This window comes from Balaenoptera ricei, chromosome 7, assembly GCF_028023285.1.
Source record: "Balaenoptera ricei isolate mBalRic1 chromosome 7, mBalRic1.hap2, whole genome shotgun sequence".
Classification (NCBI taxonomy): Eukaryota; Metazoa; Chordata; class Mammalia; order Artiodactyla; family Balaenopteridae; genus Balaenoptera; species Balaenoptera ricei.
Window position 1 is genome coordinate 40934793 of NC_082645.1, and position 7641 is coordinate 40942433.

General features: G+C 39.0%; 1 long non-coding RNA gene across 1 annotated transcript in view; it reads left to right on the forward strand.

The window, feature by feature from the left end:
* The window catches only part of LOC132368487 (uncharacterized), a 138110-nt gene extending 130699 nt beyond the window's left edge, over positions 1-7411 (forward strand). The window contains exon 3 of the long non-coding RNA XR_009504100.1: positions 7343-7411. This is a non-coding gene — a long non-coding RNA (uncharacterized LOC132368487). The remainder of the gene's footprint in view (positions 1-7342) is intronic.
* The last annotated feature ends 230 nt before the right edge of the window (positions 7412-7641 follow it).

Here is a 7641-nt window from a genome sequence, read left to right on the forward strand (position 1 = left end):
GGTGGGCAAAAGTGCCCGAAAATCATGGCTGGGATATTTCAGGTGCTCCATATGTACTTACAGGAATAATCAGTACCACCTCAGTGTGCGAAGGGTCTGGGGCTGGCTCTCAGGAGACGGGGAGGGAGGAGGGTCTCAGTCTTAGTCCTACCCCTGTGTGACCTCATAGAGGTCTCACTAGGGAGAGCTCAAGTCTTTTCTTTTCCATCTGTCTTGAGAGAAGCCTGTATCACACAAGGGCACAAAGGCAGAGATCACTTTTATTTGGAAATTTTACAAATGTGGGAAAAGGAAATAAAAATTGAAACCAGAAAACTCCTGTAAGTGATAGAGTGGTTTGATCAATATTTCTCCCTTTTCTGATGTTCTTATTAAATCTGAAGTTTATAATCACTTCCCACCCATGCTTGTGAGCAATTAAGAGTATCTGCCAACAAAAGAAAGACAAAATAAAAGTGAGTAATGAAACCGATGATAGAGTAGGGACTTGTTCATGTTTTTAATCTGTAGATTTAGGAACACATGCTTGATCATTAAAAGCAGCAGTTACGTTTTATGTTCAAGTGCAGTTTAAAATATTAAAATAAAAAATTTTAAAAAACCTAAGTAGAGATACTTTCTTTTTATCCCTGATAAAAGGCTTTCTCACTATGTCAATCAGTTTGAAAAATAGCATAGGATGACATCATTCTGAAGGAAACAATTTTTAAGGTACTTGCATTGCAGTTCTCTTTGGATGCTATGGTTAGTGGAATATACTTATAAAATGTAAATGCATTCAGTTTTTCATTCATTCAACAAAAATCTATTAAGCCATCACTATCTACCAGGCATCAAACTGGGCCCTCAGGATATTAAGCTGATTAAGGCCATGACCCCTGCCTCAGGGTGGCTCATGGGTTACTGGGCATCCTGTATAAATTAGGATGCTTTTGGTTACAGGTAACATTTTTAACTTACTTAAAGGGCGTTGGGATATATAATAGAAAAGCCAGACATAGGGTGGGCTTCATGGTGGGCTGATTCTGTGTCATCAAGAACTCAAAACCTTTCTGACTTTCCATTCTGTACAACCCATGGAAAGTCCACTTCATCTTCTGGCTGATTGCCCTAATGCTCATGAGTGCCTGCTGGCAGCATGATGTTTACATGCAGTGGAAGAGAGAAATAGTCTCCTTTGGCTCTTAAGAATAATAAAATTCCTTGCCCCAAAGCCCAATCTTTTTTTATATTTCACTGGCACAAATAGATTCAGATCTGCAGTACCCCTAAACGATATCCCCGGTAAGCAGGTTGGGATTGCCATAACTAGCTTAGCCTAATTTGTGTCCACCTCTGCTGCAGGGACCCATCAGATTTCCTTGAGACTTATTGGCTGTTTGGGAAAGGGTTTCTGTTAGGCAAGAGGAACAGAAGCATTCTGGATTATATCCTTTTCGTCATTATCTTTTGTAACACTAAGAGCTATTTCAGTAACATGGGACTTGACTGGCAGATGATATGATTTCTGAAGGACAGTTTCTCCTAGATCAGTTCTCAAACTTGAGAACCTGGAGGGCTTATTGACACGCAGTTTGCTGGGCCCCAGCCCAGAATTACTCAGAGGTGTGGTCTGAGTGTTTGCATTTCTATCAAGTTGGACAGGAGGCTGATACTGCTGACAACTTTGTCAAGATGATGCTTCTGATAGCAACTTGGCAGCCTTTGATGTGCTAAGATTACCATGAGAGTTGGACTTCAGATTTTGAAAACACTTTCCCTCCATTGGGCAGACAGTTTTTGATTTACTGTTGTTCAAATACCTGGTTAGCTTTGAAGACATCCTTCCCCCCCATTGGCCATGGCCTTGTCTATTATATAAAGAGCCTCAAATATCTTTTGAAAGCCATTACTGCTGTTACTCTAATAAAAATCGTCTCCAAAATTATTTTTAAAGCCATTAGTGCACATGTAAAATGTAAACTTGTTTTACAGCCAAGCTTTAAGAAAGTTACAATTCATATTTCTGCAATTCTGAAAGTATCTATTATTGTGTAAATTGGGCTCTGGTACTCTGACAAGAGGAACTGTGTTACTGAAAATACTGGGAAGGTAAATTGCTTGGGGAATGAAAAGATCATAATGTATCAACTCTCCACAGGCTGAATACAGACTATTTTTTGACATGGAATAAAGCAATTTATACCATCTCTTCACTGCCCAATTTTTATGATAGACGTTTGTTTAACTTAAGCAGAAAGTTTGCTGACCCTTGTCACTGAACAGTTGTTACGTTTTCCAAAATAATTTGAGTCGGCAGTTGAACCACTTAAGGAGGAAATTCTAAGGAACGCAGATAAATATGAGTTGTCAGAGAAAAGGTACCTGCTGTGGGCCAGGTTCTGTCCTGGGGACTATATTCATGTTATTTCATTTAACAAATTTAAAAATAAAAAAAGGAAAATCCACAACAAATAGGAGCTCTCCTCATTTTCCTTTATGAGTTTGAGCTTTTCTCTTGGTGATCTAGGAGAGGTCATGACTCAAAGCAAAGATCTTTTTGAAATGCTTTTACCCTAGCCTAGCACCCTTCTGGATGTTCTGGTTTCTCACTGCATAAAGACTGTGTTCGTTGATGACACTAAGGGCCCATGTGACTGCCTTCCTCACAGAGCCTCACCTGGGACCCTCTACCTGGAACAGCCTGCCTCTGGCCCCGCTGACCTTCCTTCAGGGTCTGCCAGACCCATGCTCTCTCCCACGGTGGGACCTCCACACTTACCCTCCCTCTGTGGGAAAAGCTGCTTCACAAACGCTCTTGCTTGATAGTCCTACTCACCCTTCAAATCTCTGCTCAAATTCCACTTTCTCAGGAAAACCTTGCTGGGCCATTAAGATTTGTGAAATGAATACATGAACACAAACATTTAACCACTTATCATAGGCCGGCCATGTGCAACATGATGTCTAATCCTTCTGTCAACTGATCAGCCTGCAAGGAGTAGCCATTCTTTGGCATGTGAGGACTGTAATGTGCTCAATATTGTGCTAGGGCAGTGCTGAGTGTGGGACCTCATGTACTTCTGGTAAATAAAGAAGGATGCTTTCAATTTCTACAGAGCAAACAGGATTATTGCACACCGTCTACCCGGATTATATATGGTCTAGAATTATCCAGGAAGAGGTGTGTTTTATTTCCCCATACATAAATACTGACAGGAAAAGATGTTGGTTCTTTTATTTCTTTCTTTCTCAATGCTTGACTCTGTACTGAACTTAAGAAAACCTAATAGATAGAAATGTTTTAATATAAAAAGCACAAAATAATATAAAATGCATTTTTATGAATAAATGCTTGATAAAAGACTTAAAGATGATGCTTAAGGAATATCTTGAGATTTTTCTAAACTCTGTGTGCAGCAGATTTGAATTTTGACAGAAAAAGATGGCCATGTCTTATTAAGAAAAATAAACATTTTAAGATCCACTATGTAAGTTACATTCAGTGAAAATGCCTCAAAATTTAATTAAGAATTAAACTTTTTTAAAGAACAACTTCTACAATGTTTGGGAGAAGCCTGAATTTAAGATATCCTCTTTCCTCCCAGCTGGGCCATAATATTCAATCACACCATTTTCCTTGTGTTGTATGTATTTCACATTCACAATTTAACTGACTTTGTCAAATAGAGTTTTCTACCTAAAGGAGATGTATGAGCTCAACATTATGGCTTGGACTTAAATAAATCCTAAATTATATGTATTCTTATGATTCTAAGCCATTCCAGGGTTCTATTTAAGCTCTTCATCTTCTAATGAATAACCAGTAAGATATGGTTTAAAAAAAAAACGTTATACAAAGCTAAAAGGAAAAAATTTTAAGATAAAATTTCACCATAGGTCTTTAAAAAAAATTGGAGGACATAGTGAACACTCAAAGCAAGGCTAAAATTTAAAACTTGTTTGTGATACTTAAATGAATCAGAAACTGAAGATTTTCCAGAAGATTGCCTATGAACTATAATGTACTATATTTTTTCCCTGTGAACAAGTGAAACTTGAATTACATATTCAAGTGAAGTTTCTAAAATTTTTCTATTTAAGATAGTCTTGCTTTTTATTATATTTTTAAGCCTGTTGTATTACCATTTCCAACATACAATATTCCAGGAAACATTTCATTTTTAAAGGGCTCCATTACAGTTAATGAAGATAAGTTCATGTGGTATAATATCGTAATGAATTTTTGGTGGAAATTAATTAGATGTGTGAATGTGTGAATGCTAACATTTATTTACATCCCAGGCTAAATGTTGAAAGGAGTGTATGTTAAGCACACAATTAGAAGCAACGATGCATTAAATTGGCCTCACCAAGAAATAGTATTAATTTTAATAGTGCAATGGAAGCTCCTTGGAAAAGCCAAGATAAGATTTTCTCTGCCCATTTGCCTGCTTTTCAGACTCTTTGTCTGCCTAAGCCACTTCTTTACATAAAAGTTGTTGGAAAATTTAGAACAGAGAACGAAAGTGCATTTTCCACCTCACATCATAAGGCTGCCTAATATTCTCATTAACCTATGGACTTCCTCCCAGCTCCTTTTGATTTGTGCTGCACAAACAATATCTAACAACTCCTTTTGCAAACAGTCAGTGACCTTTTTAACCAGGGAGGGAATTCCTCACAGCCGGAAGCCTTCAGTTACTGTGTTCTTTTATAAAGTGTTCCTTTACTTAAACTATAAAGAAACAACAATAATTCTTTGCTGGGGCTCTCTTATTTGAGGATTAGCTCTTGGTAGACAGAAACCATAGAATCACAGAACCAGCTGGAGGGATTTCCTTTAAGGACTGTCCTGATTGATATTCTGGGATTATTTTTAATTTGTGCTGGGAATTTATTGGACCGTCTTTTAGTCATATGTTAAGATTAGAAATATTTTATTGTCCTAATGCTTCCTTATTTCACACTATATATAAACTAAAAAGAATAATGGCTATCATTTATCGAGTTCTAACTATTTGTGAGCACTGGGCTAGTGAATTACATGCATTGTCTAAATTAGTTCCCTTACAAATGCTCTGCATGCATAGGTTTTATTTACATTTCCAGTTTATTGGAGTGAAAAGTGGGGTTCGGAGGTTTTACAACTTAGACTCAATAGATGGTAAGTGGCTAAACTGGGATTTGAAACAATGTCTGTCTACCCAGTAAGCCAATCAGCCAAAGATAAATGTTTGGGGACAATTTTCATCATAATCCTTAAAGATACTGGCTGATTATGTCATAGTTGTTTTGCGATTTTTGTGTAATGAATATCTTGTTGAACCCCCCAAAACAAATTTCATGTATACACAGTACAAAAAACAAGAAAGCTTGAATAATGAAAATATTATTTGTTGTGCTGAACAGAGGAAATATATGATTGGGATAAATATCTTGCAGCAACCTAAGTTTGCAAACTCTCTCTGAATTACAAATCAGTACTTTATACATTCTGTATATAGTTACTTCTCATGTAATGAGACCCCCTCCTTAAACCCAAATGCCCCTATTCCCCTAACATTCTTGATAACTGAGAACTGAAAAGAGAAACAGCAGCTGGTGAACTCAATCACAAGGCTGAGAGTATGTATTAGTCTGAAAGACAATTGCAATTCAAGTAACATATTTCAGTAAATAAAAGATGGTTTCAGTCAGCTCAGAATTCTAGATGTTTCACCTTATGAAGAAATGCATGTAAGAAAAATAGCAAATTTGGGGACTTCCCTGGTGGTGCAGTGGGTAAGACTCCGTGGTCCCAATGCAGGGGGCCCGGGTTCGATCCGTGGTCAGAGAACTAGATCCCACCTGACGCAACTAAGAGTCCACATGCCGCAACTGAAATTCAATATGAAATTTATATAAAAAACAAAATCTCTAATATGAGATTCTGATATCCACTATTTACAAATAGAATAGAATTTGGGGGCTTGATGATATCTTACAGTTCATCCGGTCAACCTGTACGTTTTATAGATGGAAAAACTGTCCAAAGTCACAAAGCCATTTAGTGATTAGATCCCAGGTCACTCAGGTCAAGCCAGCCTAGTGCTGGGTCACTACCTGAAAAGGACTTCACATCTTTTTTTCTACTATTTAGCAATATTTTTATTAAATAGCAAATTGGCAGGAAAAGGAGGCGACCTAACCTCATGAGTCTAAAGTGACTGTGCTTGGCTTCTACAGGGCCCTCCCACGGGGCAGACATGGCAGGAAGTTGTTAGTGTTTTGAATCACTGGGTGTGTTGGATTAGAACTGGAGAGGCCCATCTACAGCAGGCCTGGAAAGCAAACCTGGTCCCTAGCGGGTGACTGAGAGAGCATTTGAGGACCTGGGTTGGGGAGCCAACATTCACTCCCACTAGGACAGGGAGGGTAGGTCAGCCTCCTGAGGCAGGTGCTCAGGTGAAGACCCCTCCTTTGGACTACCACCGTCACCACACCTTCTCCAGGCTCCTGTTTGGCCTCTTGTTGCCAAACAATGATGGTGTCTTCCCTCCAGTCTGCAGGAAGTGGTGTTCTGGTACCCACGGCCTGTAACGCCCGGGCCCTAGTGGTGAGATCTGCAGGTGAGGGTAGCAGGGCCATCTCCACTGGCTCAAATCCACAACATCTTCTTAGGCTCAAGAAAATGAATAACATTCTCCCTTATCATTTCCCTTATCAGCATTAGGAAATTTTTGTCTATTTCTTTGGGAGGAAAGTACAGGGACTCTTTTATGAATAATGCTGAGCTGTACTGTGAATTTTTCTCCAAACACTTCTGTATGAAGCTGCCTTTGAAATAAAGATTCCTCTAAGGGCTAGAGATTTCCAGGGATTTCCAGCCACACTCCTGTGCCAGATTTCCTTTTCTCCTAGCACACTCTCTTTGTGGTAGAGTTATTTTGTCTCTTTTTGTACCACTGGTGATTATAATCATTATGGCACAGAAAGGAAATGAGAGACAGGAACCTCAGACATCAGTAGACAAGAAAGATCCTCCAATGTTTCTACTTCCCCTTTTGCTGGGGTCTCATTTAAGCTGTTGTTAAAGCCATCTAAGAATGGAGCAAGGTCCAGTCTGGAAATATTGACCCTTATTGCCATCAAGGGAAAAATGTAAGGTGACTATTATGGACCAAACGCTTATGTCCCCCCCACTCCCCTGCAAATTCACGTGTTGAAATCCTTATCCCCAACGTGATGGATTTGGAGATGGGGTCTTTGGGAAATAATTAGTTAGATAAAGTCTTGAGGTGGAGGCCTCATGGTGGGATTAATGCCCTTATAAAAAGAAGAGGAGACACGAGCTCTCCCTCTCTGCTCTCTGCTACATTAGGCTACAACAGTGAGAAGACCCTCAGCAAACCAGGAGGAGGCTTGTCACCCAACACGGAATCTGCTGGCTCCTTGATCTTGGACTTCTCAGTCTCCAGAACTGTGAGAAATAAACATTTGTTGTTTAAGCCCCTCAGTCTGTGGTGATTTGTTAAAGCAGCCCCAGCTGACTAACACAGGAACTGATGTTGAGAAGCCTCAGGAAAAAAACTCTAAGAATCAACCTTTTATTTACGTTAATTACAGGTGAAAATAGGAAATAAATTGGTTTAGATTACAGCATGAAAGAGTACATTTTGC